Source organism: Petaurus breviceps, unplaced genomic scaffold (assembly GCF_028583685.1).
Source record: "Petaurus breviceps papuanus isolate PSGF00001 unplaced genomic scaffold, PetGlider_PUasm1.0 99, whole genome shotgun sequence".
In the NCBI taxonomy this organism is placed as follows: Eukaryota; Metazoa; Chordata; class Mammalia; order Diprotodontia; family Petauridae; genus Petaurus; species Petaurus breviceps.
The window spans coordinates 13961645-13979446 of record NW_027187465.1 but is presented as its reverse complement, the minus strand read 5'-3'; the positions used below and the strand labels follow the sequence as shown (position 1 = coordinate 13979446).

Sequence of the window (17802 nt, the reverse complement as noted above, 5' to 3'; positions counted from 1 at the left end):
CACATAATTTGTCATAAACAACCCCCAAAAGTATTTAACTGTCAAACTTGTCACATGAGACTCATGGAGGGCCCTGGCTTCTTCCCCTTTCAACAGATCTGCTAATTTTTATAGCTTTCTCTGTGTTAAAAACAAAACAAAACAAAACAGTCCATCACATTGGTTTAAGATGCAAATATATAAAATGCAAAAGCTATATAGCCTCCCTTGCAGCACTGAATAAACAAATTAAAATTTTGACCATGGGCCAGTAACGATGCATTTTGGACTTCCATACCCCACAAAGACAATCCATGATTGGGGCAGGCTCATAACCATCGAGCCTCACTCTACCTTCTTGCCACTCAGGAACAGGGAGTTGGCACAATGGAAAGAGTTTTGGACTTGGACTCAAGAAGACCCGAAATCAAATCCCGCCTCAGATGTTTACTAGTTGTGTGATTCTGATGCTGGGCAAGTCACTTAACCTCTTCTCTCAACCTCAGTTTCCTTATTTATAAAATGGAGATGAGAATAGTGGTACTTACATCCCAGGGTTGCTGTGAGAATCAATGGAGGTTATATATAATTAAAAAAACATTTTGCAAACCTTTAAATGATATGTAATATTGCTCAAACACCACAAGGATTGTACTCAACTTATTTTCATTCCCCCTATACTTGCTCCTCCTTTCTCTGCCTGGGACCCCACTACTTATGCAGTCTCCCATGTCTGCAAAATGGCAGATATCCTTGACACTTCTCTTTCTTTCACCTCTCATACAGCTAGTTGCCAAGTACTGCCAGTTTCACATCTGTAATATCTGTTGCATCTGACCTAGATGGTCCTTTAGACCCTTTCAGTTCTAGATCTCTGATCTTTTTTTTCCCCAATTCAATAAAAATTTTTGAATATTTCATTATTTTCCAGTTACATGTAAATACATTTTCTTTTTTTAAAATTTTGAGTCCAAATTCACTCCCTCCATCCCATCCCTCACTCCTTCCTAAGATGGCAAGCAATTTGATATAGGTTATACATGTTCAGTCATACAAAACATATTCCTATGTTAGTCATGTTGGGAAAGAAAACAGACTTTAAAAAATCCCAAGAGAAATAAATTAAGTTACAAAATCTGCTTTGATCTGCATTCATATTTCATCAGTTCTTTCTCTGCAGGCAGATAGCATTTTTTGTCATGAGTCCTTCAGAATTGTCTTAGATTGTTGTATTGCTGAGAAGAGCTAAGTCACTCAGTTTATCATCATACAATGTTGCTGTTACTATGTACAATGTTCTCCTGGTTCTGCTCATTTCACTTTGCATCAGTTCATGAAAGTCTTTCCAGGTTGTTCTGAAAGCAACCTGCTCGTCATTTCTCATGACACAATACTATTCCATCATGACCATATACCGCATTTGTTCAGTTATTCCTCAATTGATGGGTATTCCCTCAATTTCTAATTCTTTACCATCACAAAAAGCTGCTATAAATATTTTTGTACAAGTAGGTCCTTTTTTTTAAAATTGTCTTTGAGATACAGACCCAGCAGTGCTAGTATTTGGTTAAAGGGTATGCATAGTTTTATAGCCTTTTTTAGTATAGTTCCAAATTGTTCTCCAGAATGGTTAAATCAGTTCACAACTCCACCAACAGTGCATTAGTGTCCCAGTTTTCCCACATCCTCTCTGACATTTGTCATTTTATTTTTCTTCATGTTAGCCAATTTGATAGATATGAGGTGGTACTGCAGAATCATTTGAATTTACATTTCTCCAATCAATAGTGACTTAGAGCATTTGTTCATTTGGCTATAAATAGCTTTAATTTCTCCATTTGAAAACTGTCATATTCTTTGACCATTTATCAATTGGGAAATGACATAAATTCTTACAAATTTGACTCAGTTCTCTATATATTTGAGAAATGAGGATTTTCTCAGAGACACTTGCTATAAACATTTTCCTCCAGTTTTCTGCTTTCTGTCTAATTCTTACTGCATTTTAATTTAATGTAATCAAAATTACCCATTTTACATTCCATAATGCCCTCTACATTGTTTGGTTACAAATTTTCCCTTATCCATAGATCTGACAGGTAAATTATTCCATGCTCCCCTAATTTGCTTCTGGCATCACCCTTTATGTCTAAATCGTGTGCCCATTTTGACCTTCTCTTGGTATATGGTGTGAGATTTTGATCTATGCTTAGTTTCTTCCATAATATTTTCCAGTTTTCTTAGCAGGTTTGTCAAACAGTAAGTTCTTGTCCCCAAAGCTTGGATCTTTGGGTATATTAGACACTAAATTACTATAGTCATTTGCTACTGTGTATTGTGTACCTAATCTATGCTATCAATTCACCACTCTATTTCTTCGCCAGTACAAGATTATTTTGATGATTACCACTTTATGATACAGTTTGAGATCTGGTATGGCTAAGCCATCTTCCTTCACATATTTCCCCATTTATTCCCTTGCTATTCTTGACCTTGTGTTCTTCCAGATGATTATTATTTTTTTCTAGCTCTACAAAATAAATGTTTGGTAATTTGATTGGAATGGCACTGAATCAATGAATTAATTTAGGTAAAATTGTTGTTTTTATTATATTAGCTCACTCTACCCATGAGCAATTAATATTTTTCCAATGGTTTAGATCTGACTTTATTTTTATCTTGGCAGGTAGACTCCCAAGTATTTTATATTGTCTACAGTTATTTTAAATGGAAATTCTCTTGCTGCTGGACTTTGTTGGTAACAATATAAAAATGCTGATGATTGGGGTGGCTAGGTGGAGCAGTGAATAGAGCACCCGCCCTGGAGTCAGGAGGACCTGAGTTCAAATCCAGCCTCAGACACTTAACACAAAACTAGCCATGTGATCTTGTGTAAGTCACTTAACCCCAATTGCCCTACCTTCCCCCCTAAAAAAAAAAAGCAAAAAAAAATGCTGATGATTTATGCGAGTTTATTTTATATCCTGCAACTTTGCTAAAGTTGTTAATAATTCCAACTAGTTTTTTAATGGATTCCTTATGATTCTCCAAGTCATATCATCTACAAAGAGTCTTATTATTATATCATCTGCAAAGACCAATAGTTTTCTTTCCTCATTGCCTATTCTAATTCCTTCAATTTCTTTTATTTTCTTACTGCTGTAGTTAGCATTTCTGGTACAATATTGAATAATAATAGGCATTCTGGCTTCACCCTTAATCTTATTCAGAAGGCTTCTAGTTTACCCCCATCACAGAAAATGTTTGTTGGTGTTTTTAGATAAATACTACTATTTTGAGGAAGGCTCCCTTTATTCCTCTGCTTTCCCATGGTTTTAATAGGAATGAGTGTTCTATTTTATCAAAATTATCCCATCTTTCTGCATCTATTGAGATAGATAATCATATGATTTCTGTTGGTTTTACTATTGACATGGTCAGGTATGCTGCATTTCTGGTATAAATCTCACCTGGTTATAGCATATGATCCTTGTGACATATTGTTGTAATATTATTGCTAGTACGTTATTTAAAATATTCGCATCAGTATTCATTAGAGAAATTGGTCTATAGTTTTCTTTCTCTGTTTTGTTCTGCCTGGTTTAGTTCTCAGCATCATATTTGTGCCACAAAAGGAATTTGGTAGGACTCTTTTGCCTATTTTTCCAAATAGTTTATATAGTATTAGAATTAATTATTCTTTAAGTATTTGGTACAATTCATTTATGAATCCATCTGGCCTTGGGATTTTTTTTTCTTAGGAAGTTTATGGCTTGCTCAATTTCTTTTTCAAGATAGGGCTATTTAAGTATTCTATTTCCTCTTCTGTTAATCTGGCCAGTTTACATTTTTGTAAATATTCACCCATTTCACTTAGAATTTTAGATTTATTGGCATATAATTGGGCAAAGTAGTTCATAATGATTATTTTTATAATTATTATTTTTATTTCATTTTCTTTGGTGGTAAATTTATCTTTTTCATTTTTGATACTGCTCATTTGTTTTTCTTTTTTTTTTTTTTAAGAAATCAAATTAACAATGACTTGTCTATTGGTTATTTCATAAAACCAATACTGTTTGATTTGTTAGCTCAATGGTTTTCTTTCTTTTCAATTTATTAATCTCTCCTTTGATTTTCAAGATTTCCAATTTTGTGTTTAATTAGGAATTTTTAATTTGTTCTTTTTCTAGTTTTTTGAGTTGCACGTCCAATTTATCTACTTTTTCTCTATTTTACTGATGTAAGCATTTAGAGAGAAAAAAATTTCCCTAAGTACTGCTTTGGCAGCATCTTATAAATTTTGATATGCTGTCATTACTATAATTCTCTTTAATTAAATAATTTATTGTTTCTATGATTTGTTCTTTGAGTTTTTTAGGATTAAATTATTTAGTTTCCAATTTTTAATCTGTTTTCATGGCCCTTTATTGAATGCGATTTTTATTGCATTATGATCTGAAAAGGATGCATTTAATATTTTTGCTTTTCTGTATTTGATTGTGAAGTTTTTATGCCCTAATACATGGTCAATTCCTCTGTAGATGCCATGTACCCTTGTGAAAAAGGCATATGCCTTTCTATTCCCACTCAGTTTTTTCCAGAAAGCTACCATTTCTAACTTATAAAATTCTAATTATCTTCTTAACAACTTCTTTTTCATTTATTTTTTTCATTAGATTTATCTAGTTCTGAGAGAGGAAACTAGTGTAGTTAAACTATTTTCTCCTGTAACTCATTTCTTTTCCTTTAAGAATCCGGATACTATACCATTTGGTACATATGTGCTACATATTGTCATTACTTCTCTGTCTATTGCACCTTTCAGCAAAATGTAGTTTTCCCACTTATCTCTTTTAATTAGATCTATATTTGCTTTTGCTTTATCTGAGAGAATGATTGCTACCCCTGCTTTTTAAAATTTCAGCAGAAGTCTAAGAGATTCTATTTTGGCCCCTTATTTTTACTCTATTTGAGTATCTCTGCTTCAAGTGTGTTTCTTGTAGACAATTTGTTGTAGGATTCTGTTTTGTAATCCATTCTGCCATTTGCTTCCATTTTATGGATAAGTTTATCCCATTCCCATTTATGATGATTAACTATGTATTTCCTCCTATCCTGTGTTCCCCCATTTATTCTTCTCTCTCTCTCTCTCTCTCTCTCTCTCTCTCTGTCTCTCTCAACTCCATCCATGCTCAAAAATATCTATCTGATCACCATCTCCCTCAATATGCCCTGCCTTCTATCAGCCCCTCCCTTCCCTTCTACTTCCCTGTAGTGTAAGATAGATTTCTGTACCAAAGTGTGGATATTATTCCCTCTTTGAGCCAATGCCTGCTACCCCACACCCCATCTTCCCCTCCACTGTAAAATCTCTTTTATACCTTGTTTATTTAAAATAAAAGGATGCTTCTCTCAGAGAATCCCTCTTTCTCACCCCTTAATTTTATTTTTTAGATATATAATCCCATCACAGTCAACTCATACCCAGGCTTCCTTCAAACTTTCCTAATAATGATAAAGTTCTTAGGAGTTACAAGTATCATCTTCCCATATAGGAATGTAAATAGTTTAAGCATATTGAGTCCCATATGATTTCTCTCTCCTGTTTATCTTTTGATGTTTCTCTTGAGTGTAGCACTTGAAAGTCAAATTTTCTATTCAGCTCTGGTCTTTCAATTAGGAATTGTTGGAAGCCCTCAACTTCATCGAATACCCATTTTTCCCCCGAAGGATTATACTCAGCTTTCTTGGGTAGGTGATTCTTGGTTGTAATCCTAACTCCTTTGCCCTCTATAATATCATATTCCAAGCCCTCCAGTATTTTAATGTAGAAGCTGCTAAATCTTGTGTGATCCTGACTATGACTCCACAATATTTGAATTATTTCTTTCTGGGTGCTTGAAACATTTTCTCCTTGACCTGGAAACTCTGGAATTTGACTGTAATATTCCTGGGAGTTTTCATTTTGGGATCTCTTTCATGAGGTGATCAGTAGATTCTTTGAATTTCTTTCTTTCTCTCTCTCTTTCTTTCAGAGAGGGGAAGGTAGCACAATTGGGGTTAAATGACTTGCCCAAGGTCACATGGCTAGTTTGTGTGTGTGTGTGTGTGTGTGTGTGTGTGTGTGTGTGTGTGTGTGTGTGTGAAGTGTCTGAGGCTGGATTTGAACTCAGGTCCTCCTGACTCCGGGGCCAGTGCTCTATTCACTACATCACCTAGCTGCCCCCTTCTTTTTTTTGATTCTTTGAATTTCTAAGACAGTCCCTGGCAGAATGGGCAGATGAGAACAATTTGTTCCAATGACCATGATGGTAGCTGAAGCAGATGCTACGGAGAGCTTAGAGCTTGGTCAGACATCAAAGATGACAAGGTCATCCACTGTATTCTGGGCCATTGCCAGTCATCTTGACTTTTGTCTTGCCACTGGATGTCAATGACTCTAGAAGAAAGAGTGAAGTTGATTACTTTGTGCAACTCTGCCTCACTTAAATCCAAATCATTCTCAAATCAATACATTATTCCATTATTTCCTTGGTCCTCTTCAAAACCAAAGATAACAATTTTGCACTCCAGTTTCAGGATATCAGAGCAGTTTTCCTTGAAATTTTCTGAAATATGATATCTAGGACCTTCTTTCAGATCATGGCTTTCAGGTACTTCAATCATTCTTAAATTATCTCTCCTAGACCTATTTTTCAGGTCAGTTGTTTTTCTAATAAGATAGTTTATATTTTCTTCTTTTTTTTTCATTCTTCTGATTTTGATTTATTGTTTCTTGATGTCTCGGCAAATTATTAGTTTCCACTTGTCCAATTCTAATTTTTAAGGCATTATTTTCCTCAGTGAGTTTTAGTATCTCCTTTTCCATTTGGCCAATACTACTTCTTAAAGATTTCTTTTCTTCAGTGAATTTTTGTACATCCTTTGGCCAATTCTATTTTTTAAGGAATTGTTTCCAGTGAATTTTTGTATATTTTTTTTCTTACTTGACCAATTTTGCTTTTTAAGGAGTTCTCCTCAGTGGATTTTTCTGCCTCTTTTGCTATTTGGCCTGTTCTGTTTTTCATTTGTTTGTTTTGTTTTGTTTGTATTATTTTCTTCTCTTTTCTTTTTCACAATTTTCTTGCATTACTCTAATTTCTTTTTACAATTTTTCCCTCTACCTCTCTTAATTGATTTTAAAAATTCCTTTTCAGCTCTTCCAGGGCCTGAGACCAACTGACATTTTTCTTTGAGGCTTTGATTTTGTTGTCTTCTTCTGAGTTTGTGTTTTGATTTTCCCCTTCATCACAGTGATTTTCAATGGTCAGGTTCTTTTTTGTTTTTGTCGTTTGCTCATTTCCCCAGCTCATTTTTTTTTACTTTTAACTTCATGTTAAAGTTAAGCTATACTCCCAGAGTAGAGGGGACACTGATCCAAATTTCAGGTGTTTTGTGTGACTATTTTCAGAGCTAATTCTGGGGATCTGCAGGCTCTCAGTTCTTCCAAAGTGCTATGATCTAAGGTAGGCCTGCACAACCTGCTGCCCACCAAAGGATTTCCATTGATCTTCAAAAAATGGAGAGGATTCCTCTGGCAGGCCACAGGTTGCGCAGGCCTGATCACTGCTCTCCTGGCCTGAGTTCTGATAGACCACAAGCACTTTTTTCCACCCTGGAACTCTGATCAGGGTCCCCCCTTCTCCCAGTGTTTTGCCTCACTGTGGGATTTCAAGCCAGAATCATGTATGTGCAATGTCAAGCGTTTTGCACCTAGTGTCAGCAAAGCGTCCCTTATAATTTTGTTCTGATGAGTTGTCCAACCCCCTTACTGTCTGTGAGTTGAGAGCTCTGGAAACCACTGGCAAGGCTTGTTCCGGATTGAGCTCCAGACAGACCTTTCCTAGAAACCTTTCAAGTTGTCTTGGGCTATAAAATTATTTCACCCTGTTCTTTTGCAGCTCCAGAATTTGTTTTAAGGCACTATTTAAATTTTGGAGATAAATTTGAGAGAGCTCAAAGGAATTCCATGCTTTTACTCTGACATATTGGCTCTTCCCCTGATCTATGATCTTTTAGGATTTCTCCTCTTTTTCCACTGTCACTATCCTAGGATAAAGTTCACTACCAGCCACCTGGACTATGGTAACAGCCTGTTGCTATATCTCCACCCCCCCCAACCCCCCTTCATTCTTTCCCTTTTCTACTCTTCCCTTCATAAACTGCAAGAATATAAACTTTCTTCCACAGATTTTGTGATGCCCCTCCTATGTTCAAAAATCATCAATGAGTCCCTACTGTGTCCTAAAGGAGCCCAACCTCCTTGGCATGATATTCAAGAACTGTCACAATGTCACAATCTGGCACCATCTTACTTTTCTAACATTATTATCTCAGGTTACTATACTTTATGCTCTAGCCAAACTGGTCTACTCCTTATCTCTGAATATGTGCCAGTACTTGGAATACTATCCATCACTCCCTTCAGCAGCTGAGTTAATTTTTTAAGACTAACTCTATTATTGTTATATTATCATAAAACCTGTTATATTAATTAGCTTCTTTTAAAGCTAGAGACAATATAATGGCCCCTATGGTTCCACAATCCCCTCCACCGATGTGGGTCCCTCCTCAGCAGTTTTAGGAAATTTATTTTAGAAAAAAAGTTATGCACTCATTGCTTTAAGGAAATATTCTTAACATTTAGGAGGATTATGTTTACTTCCTTACTTCACATTTATATCTCTTTCTAGTTAAAACCTGGAATCTTTTGGTTTCAGTAAAAATTTGGGTGAAATATTTGGATAATGAAACAGCTAATTCTATTATAATATATGATAGAAAGACACCAGAAGAAAAAGCTGGGGCAAGAGAAATCTTTTCTCATAACTTCCCTTAATCTTTGAATAGATGGGCACACTGGACTCATCTTGAGTTTTCTGCTACTAGATGCTGACTTGGTCAATAGCCCTTCTCAATCTCACTGTTCTCTGCCAAAGTTTAGTCTTACCTCCTCTCTTCCATTCTCTGGTTACCTTCCCTGCCCTGGTTGATGATTCTTTCAGGTTCTGTGCGACCTAACTCCTTACTCTCTGCTTCTAGATCTTGAGAATTTCTAACTAGTTCTGCGATAGCTCTTCCTTTTTATGAAAGTTCCTTAGGGTGTGACCAAATCTCTCAAACAACAACTTTGAAGAAACAAACCAAAACAAAAAAACTCCCAACAACTTAGATTTAAGAAGGTGACAGGCCCCGTTCACACTTGGTTCTTACTTTCTGATTCATTCAAAAAGTGTTCTTACTGAACAAAGCACATTGTATTTAAGTGGGGTGGGATAATCAGTGGAGCCTCACCATTGCATAATCCTGAGTGCCCAATTGATAATAACTTTCTTTATATTTCATATCACATTTTTTGAGGGGGAAACTTTCTAAAGTATTTACTATAAAATAATTCATATTTTAGTTGTCTCTGTTCCTGTCCTATCCCCCTATATTAAACTATAAGTACCATGACAGCAAGGAGTATATCTTACCTAAATCTTATCAAATAAAATTATTTGTCCCTAGTGCCCAATACATGGTTGTTCATAGAGTAGGTGATTGATGTTTGTTGAATGAAGAAACCATAGAAAGGGAGGGTGGCTCAGCACTTTCATCTTTTTTCTCAATTAAGGAAATATTAATTAAATGCTTACATGGTGCTTATCCAGTGCTAGTTGCTAGAGTTACAATGATCCCTCCCTTACACTCACAGGCCAGTAATTTTCTTAAAACACAAGTATCACCACACCCACCACACTCAATAAATTCTAGGAACTTCCTATTACTTCTAGGATCAAACATAAATTCTCTTGTTTTCTCATTGAAAGCCTTTTACAACCTGGTCCTTTCCTAACACTTAATTTCCCTTGATGTATTCTGCGGTCAATCTATCCTGACTTGCTTGCTGCTTTACACACAGGACGCTTTATCCCCAAACACTGTCCTTCTACTCTCACAGGCTGTCCCTCATTCCTGGAATGCTCTCCCTCCTATCTGCCTCCTGGCTCCCCTGGTTTCTTCAAGACTCAACTTAAATTTTGCCTTGTGCTAGGGGCCTTTCTTCCCTTCTACCAGCCAATGCCTTCCCTCTGAGCTTGTCTTCCATTTTCTCTGTATGTATCTTGCCTGTAAATATTTATTCACACATAGTCTTCCCCACTGGAATGTGAGCTTCTAGAGGGCAGGGATCATGTATGTTCCTTTCTTTGTATCCCTAACCCTTAGCACAGTGTCTGGCACAGGGTATGTATTTAATAAATGCTTGTTCACTGATTGAATGATTAATATGATAATAATAGGTAAAAGGGGGTAAAGGACAAGGGAGCTGAAAGGCTCCGGGAATATCTGAGGAGTGGGTTGTTGGTCTTTGTCCTTCATTCGTGAGGAGAACCATGACATCAGGAAGGTGGTGCCATGACATGTAAGTGAATTGGATTTAAGTGAGGCAGGTCTGTGCAAGGTCTCCAGCCTCACTTTCTCCTCTGGAGCCATCTGGGTCCAATGGCCAGATATGAAACAGGACACCTAGAGATGTTCCCATAAAGAGGGGAAGAGCATGAATTAGCTGTAAGGGCATCTGTGGGTCTCTAGAATACTTTTGATGTGGCACATGTTACAACACCTGGCTCATTCAGTTGTTCAGAGAGCTGAATTAATGAAGCTGGTTAATTCATTCCATGAACAATCAAGTTCCATGGTCACAGACAGTGGGGCAGAGGCGGGAAGGGGGACTAAGCTGATACTGGAACTGTAATTTCAATGGTATGGGCAGCCCCTGCTGAGGAAACTCCTGCTACCAACTCAGTTTCCTCTTTGAAGTTTTGGATCATGGATTCACTTGGCAATCTAATGAAGCCTATGGACCCCTCTCTCCTGAATCATATTTTTAAATGTGAAGAATAAGATGCATAGGATTACAAAGGAAACCAATTCTATTGCAGTATAGTTATCAAAATATTAAAAGAAGGGTGGCCAGGTAGCACAGCGAGTAAGAGCACCGGCTCCAGTGTTGAGAAGACCTGGAGATCGAATCCCGGGCTCAGACACTTAGCACCCACCCAGAAACACCTGGCCGTGTAACTTTGAGCAAGTTACTTAACCCCAATTGCTTAGGGGCGGCCAGGTGGCTCAGCGAGTAAGAGCACTGGCTCCAGTGTCGGGATGACCTGGATCAAATCCGGGCTCAGATACTCAGCACCACACCCAGAAATAACTGGCTGTGTAACCTTGAGCAAGTTACTTAACCCCGATTGCTTAAAAAAATATATATATTAAAAGAAGTTAATGGACCCCAGGACAAGAACTCCTATCTTAGAAAGTTGCCTGCAACAAGGGGAGGTGAAGTGAGGGCCATACAGGCAGTATGTTTCAGAGGCAGGCTTTCTCACTCTAAGGCCATTCTACCAGTCCACTTTTTACAGCCATAGAGAGCATATCTACTTCATCGCAGTCATCATTTAAAAAAATTAAATTTCTATCTTTTTCAATCAACAGAAATCCATCATTTGTCTCTCCCACTCATATCCCTTTCTTCCTTGAGAAGGAAAGATAAACAAAATCCCTTGTTACAAATGTTTATAGTCAAGCAAAACCAAATTCCCACATTGGCCATTTTAGACACTGTCAGCAAACACATCCACAAAATCAACACCACTGCCAAGATAATACTTGAAATCCTAATGGTTAGAAAATAATATCATCTTATCACATGGGGATGACAACAGAAAACGGAAATACAAAAACACTTTTGGTGCTTCTGAGTTTGGTCAAGACAGACCAAAAACCCAGCCAAATGGGCGGTCGATATTTATGTCTCCTGGGGTAAAATGTATCCCCCCAAGTCACATTCTTCAAATCCCAATGAAAATAATTTCCAATAGTTTCCCCTAAAGAAAGCAAAAACTCTAGCCTCTCAAATTCTTCCAACACAAAACTCCATTTTGAACTTGCTGGGCTCTCAGATATAACCTGAAATTAAAAGCCAAGCTCTATGATACCACAGTCTAAATAAGAGAGGAGAAAGGACTCTGTTGAAATATGACAGCAGCAGTCAGATTAGACTAACCATAAACATGTCCCCTAATTACACTTCATCCCAGCCTCAGATCTGTACACAAGAAACCGGAGAGGATAACTTTAGGTTGGAAATATTCTGTGGCCAACAACCATGACCAATGTGCCCCACAGTAGCTTCAAGGACTCTTGCTAATTGCTTGACTCGGGGAAAGGCACTCGTGGGACTGTTGGATTATACCTTTTTCTTTGTGATGCAAAATGTACTCTCTTGCTTGAACTCATTTCACCATCAATTGGTCATTTTTTTCTTTTCCTTCTGTAATGGTTTCAGCTCTCTCTGTTCTGTATACCTGTATGAAGAGGAAGAAAAATCAGAGATGTTAATGACTGAGGAGTGAGTATAGGGGCAACCTTTACAGATGCAGTCGCATTTGGGGAATGTTTATAAAAGTAACAATATAGAGCTGAAATTTGATCTTTGCCTATTGCCTGTAGTCTCCACTGACCTAAAGGGTAAGAGTCAAGGATTTTAAAATTATTGGCCTAAACTTCCAGAGGAAACATCATATACTTATTTAAGTATATTTAAGATATATACATATATACAAGATGTAGATATATATGGGGGGGAGTCCTGAGCTACTGGGGGAGCTTGAGCAGAACCTTAAACTTTGTAGTTATCGAGTCATTTTAGCCACGTCTGACTCTTTGCAACTCTATTTGGAGTTTTCTTCTTAGAGTGGTTTGCTTTTTCCTTCTCCAGCTCATTTTACAGATGAGAAAACTGAAGCAAACAAAGGTTAAGTGACTTTCCCAGGGTTGCAGAGCTAGGAGTTCCTGAAGCAGGACTGAACTTGGTGAGATGAGTCTTCCTGACGTTCCAGGCCCAGTGGGCTGCGTTCACCACGCCACCTGGTTGCCCTGAAGGAAATTAGGGATTCCATTTGGCAGAAGAAAGGAGGGAGTGCATTCCAGACAAGGAGAAAGCCCATATAAAGGCACATAGATGGGAGATGAATATAGTGTAGAAAAGAAAGAGTTTGGTTTTATTTTTCCATTCTTCCTTTCTTGATTCCTCTCTTCTCCCTGCCTTATCCCCAAACAAACAAAAAGGAATTTTTAGTTGGGAGAGAAAGGATAAATTAGTGCTTTAATTCCAGAATTTGTTTAATTTCCTTCAAAACCTTGAATCTATGGCCGCAAAATATAATTAGTTTAAGAGGAAGGTAACTTTTCAAACTCAAGACCCATGACCTCTAAGTACAGAACTTAGGCAAATAAGAGAGGGTCATGGAAAGAATAAGGGAGTAGGAAAATTTCTGACACTTATTAGTTCTGTGAAACTGGAATGCCATTTTCATAGTTCTGGGCCTCAGTTACCCCTTCTGTAAAATGGTGATAATGATGCCCATAGCACCTACATTACAGGGTGCTCAGTGTGGGTAGCTAATGGTATGTATATAAAGTACATACCAATCAAGTCTCTATGCAGTGGATAGAGCACTGGGTTTGGAACCAAGAAGACTTTATGAATCAAGAATCATGAGTTCAAATCTGGCCTCAGACACTTGGAAGCTGTGTGACCTGGGGCAGATCAATTCACCCTGTTCGTGTCAGTTTCCTCATCTGTAAAATGAGCTAGAGAAGGAAATGGCAAAACTCTCCAATACCTTTACCAAGAAAACTCCAAATGGGGTCATGGAGAGTTGGACAGGATTGAAACAACTCAACAACAAATGTGCCCAGCACTCTTCGAAAGGCTAGTGATACAAAAAAAAGTCAAAAGATAGTCCCTGCCCTCAAGGAGCTTATAATTGAATGGAGGATACAGTATGCAAACAAATATATACAAAGTAAACAGATAAAGAGGAAATAACTAAGAGAGAGAAGGCGCTAAAATTGAGGAGGGTTAGGAAAGGCTTCCTGTAAAAGACGCGATTTGAGTTGGGACTTAACAGAAGCCAGCTATGGTTAAGGTTTAATGCTTTTCCTTTTGGAAAATTTAAACTGCTCATCCCATGAACCTGGCTACTCAGTATATTATGCCTTAAATGAAATAAACTGTGTTATGGTAGCTGAATCAGAGGCTGCTAACCCTCTAAGAAAGCAGTTTTAAATAAGGTATTAACTAGAGGCCTTGATTAACTTCAAATGAATAAGTGGCTCATTCCTAGAAAAGAGTTTACTTGCAGGAAGGACATGAGTCCTCACATTTATCCTTTCTCCAAATGCTTGCTCAAAACACAACTTTCTTAAAAAACATCCCATTTCTGTCTGTTCTTACATAGCACAGCTCCTCCAATTTAAATGGTCCAAAAGGAAATACATTAAACCATAAAAATCTCAAACCTCCTTCATCTTTTTGCAATATATTTAAGGCCTGAGAGTATTTAAATGATGTCTTTTTGGTTCTTTACATTTCTAAGAAACAATTTCTCTTCCATTCCACTCTTTGAAGGAATCAAAATAATCAGTTTTAACTTTCCTCCATTCAACCCTTCTCTTATGCCCCTGACTCCATACATATGAACTTTACCACTTTTTTTTAAAGCAATTGGGGTTAAGTAACTTGCTCAAGGTTACATGGCCAGTTATTTTTTGTGTGGGAGCCAAGTATCTGAGGCCAGTACCGATCCCGGGTCTCCTAACACTGGGGCCGGCACTCTTACTGAACTTTGAACTTTACCATTTTTATCTTTGAACTTTACCATTTTTATCTTTAAAAGGATAGAATCTGAATAATTCATTTCAAAACAGAACAAGATGTACAATTATTTTCTCCTTCCTTCTCACCTCATAAGCCCAGTAAGGAAATAGGAGAGTGACAAGAATGGAGAATTTTAGGTCTTTTTGTCCATCATCCAGAATATTTGGTTTTGGGTAAGAGATTTTTTTCAAGGATGTAGGATTTGAAACTATTCTTTATAACTTTTAATGTTAAGAAATACAAATCTTCCAATAACACTAATTAAATAACTTTTTCCCCAAAGGTATACCTACTGAATACCAAAAAAGATAACAAAAACACTTAAAATTTGGAAGCATCTATCTCCCTCCAAAGGCTCATTACCAGAAAGTTGGACATTTAGCAATGAATTATTTTGGCCACAGCAACTTGAGAAGACGGTTCAATGAAGGCATAAAGAGGCTGGAGTCTATGTTGGTAGAGAAAGTGCCCCCTACTAATGAAATTAGGGAACTTTTCAAGTTTGAGGTGCTGAAGTAAGACATGCAAAGAGGGATTAGCCTTATTCTTCTTGGCTTTAGCAGACCGAAGGAGGACCAGCAGGTGGAAGATAGGGGGAAAGTTGATTTTTGGCTGAAAGGTATCATAAAAAATTGGGTGTCTGCCTTGGGAAGAAGGGAATGAGTGATGCATGGTGGGCAGGAGGGGAGGTGGTCTTCAAAAGGGAGCTTAGTAAGCTACTTTTTGAGGCTACAGTGAAGAGGGCTTATGCTTGAGGCAAGAGTTGTACTGGTCCACTTCTGGGACCCTTCAAACACTAAGGTTCTCCATTGTTGTTTAGTCATTTCAGTCATATCTGACCCTTCATGACAGCATTTGGGGTTCTCTTGGCAGAGATACTGGAGTGGTTTGCCATTTCCTTCTTCAGCTTATTTTACAGATGGGGAAACTGAGGCAGGTAGAGTGAAGTGACTTGCCCAGGGTCACACAGCTAGTAAATGTATGAGGCCATCAAGCTTCTATGGGAGACAGGCACTACTCTCTCTTCTTTATAGACACAGAAAATGACACAGAATTACAGGAATTACATTGAAAAAAGTGCAATAACTTATTTAAAGTCACATTCGTCATAGTGAGGGCTAAGATGCTGGGATTTTGATTCCCAAGTCTAATGCATTTCTCAAAAGATCACAGAATCACAGATCTGGCTGTGGAAGGGAACTCAGAGGCTGTAAAGTCTGACCCCTTCATTTTGCAGATGAGGAAACTGAGGCCCAGGAAGGGGAAGTGACTTGGCCAACAAGGGCACAGGAACAGTGTAGTCTAGAGAACCCAGGTCCTCTAACTGTGGGGCCAGGGCTCTTTCTACTTTCCTATTCAGCCTTATTGACAAGACTATTAAGGAAATAAAAGGGGGTTAGAAAAAAATACATGAACCCCCCCCAACACCTGCTTTGTTCTCCTGCCTCCCCATCTCCTATCACTTTGTTTCTGATGCCTAGAATCCCACCTGTTGCATTTGTAGCCTTAACTTTAAACTCGACATAAGGACTCATCTGTCCAGGAAGTCTTCCTTGATCTTACCTCCCTCCTGCCCCCAAGACAATAGTAATCCTTCTCTCCTCGATCCTCATGAAATGCTGTGCTCTTATATGTTATTTTATAAGTCTATGTATATTTATAAGTCTAGGATCATCTCTTCCTCCTTGAAGGCTGGGGCTGTATTGTATTGATATTTTCAAAGACTCCCAGCATTTACCACAGTGTTTGGTGCCATCTCAGGGGACCAAGCCTGTGATTTCATTGGCATAGGGATCTACCAGTAAGGAAACCCTCTCTACCAATGTAGATAGGCACTGGTTTTGAAATTTAAGAGTTGTACCTAGGCCACTGAGAGGCTGACTTGTACAGGGTTATACAGCTGATGTGGGTCTGAGGGGAAATGGTGAAACCCATCTTTTGCTGAGTTTGAGATCAGCTCTTTCTCCACCATGCCTACCCAGTGTAGGCATTTAATAAATGGCTGTTGAGTGCCAAGTGTGAATTTTGAACAGAGGACAAAACAGCTTTGAACATCCTTTCTCCCTTCACATAATCTCTAAGTGGTTCTTTTTTCAAGGTAAGAAAACAACTTTTATGGTATAATATTTCATTCTGAAAGTATCTTAGAGACTGTAGTTGCTTATTAATGTCCAATTATGATCATTGTTTCTACTATGCAAAGAATATTGATGGAGCAAGAAGGTTCCTTCTGTCATAGGAATTATAACTGGAGAGTATTTATTCTGTCTGGGTCAACCTGGAAGAAATGAGGTGAAGAAGTGACCCAGAATTCACTCATTGTGGCTTGAACCAAAGAGTGCTGATAAGTCCTGACCCAACACAAGTGCAAAAAAGGCTCACTGGGGCCAAAGTCACTTTCTTCCTCCTTTAAACAATGATGTTTTGGCTGGTGCAGGGAAGGAGTTCCTTTGGCTCTGTTAGATGGAGTACTTGGTGTCCTTGCTCTCTCTAATGCTTTGGAATGGGTCTCAGAGCTTCCACACTAGAAGAAAAACCCAAACAGAGTTGTGCTGGCCAGCAGTCTGGAGAGAATCCCCAGCTATGCTACCTGACAACTTCCTCACATCCTCAGATTTTGCAGGCAGCCTTGGCATAAATCGTGAATGATTCTGAAGAACTCATCAAGGCTTCATTTTGAAGGTTCTTTCCTACAGCAGTTCAATTACACATCAAATTTCTTTGTGCAGTGAAAAAAAACTTGATAGACTGATATACTCTTAACACGAGAAAGGTCTTGCTCTTAAAGAGGACATTCACTGCCCCTAACTGCTGGTGTTAAGCCCTGCACCTGGTTCCAGTCTATCTTTCCAGACTCACTGGGCATGATTCTCCCTCCTCTACTCCTTGATCCTGCTGAACTGACCATCTTTCTGTTCCTTATGGACAACAGTCCATTTCCCATCCCTGAACCTTTGCAATGGTCATTCCCCAAGCGGAATGTACTCCCTCCCTGTTGTCTGCTCCATAGAATCTCTTCTTCTTTTTTTTTTTTTTTGCTTTTTGGAAGGCAAGTGGGGTTAAGTGACTTGCTC

At 38.1% G+C, this 17802-nt stretch overlaps 1 protein-coding gene across 2 annotated transcripts in view; it reads right to left on the bottom strand.

Moving 5' to 3' along the window:
* The window catches only part of TAOK3 (TAO kinase 3), a 243206-nt gene that overhangs the window by 130449 nt on the left and 94955 nt on the right, over positions 1-17802 (bottom strand). For both annotated transcript variants that reach the window (XM_069081656.1, XM_069081657.1), the window contains exon 2: positions 12260-12371. The gene's annotated coding sequence lies outside the window, so the exon portion shown is untranslated. The remainder of the gene's footprint in view (positions 1-12259; positions 12372-17802) is intronic.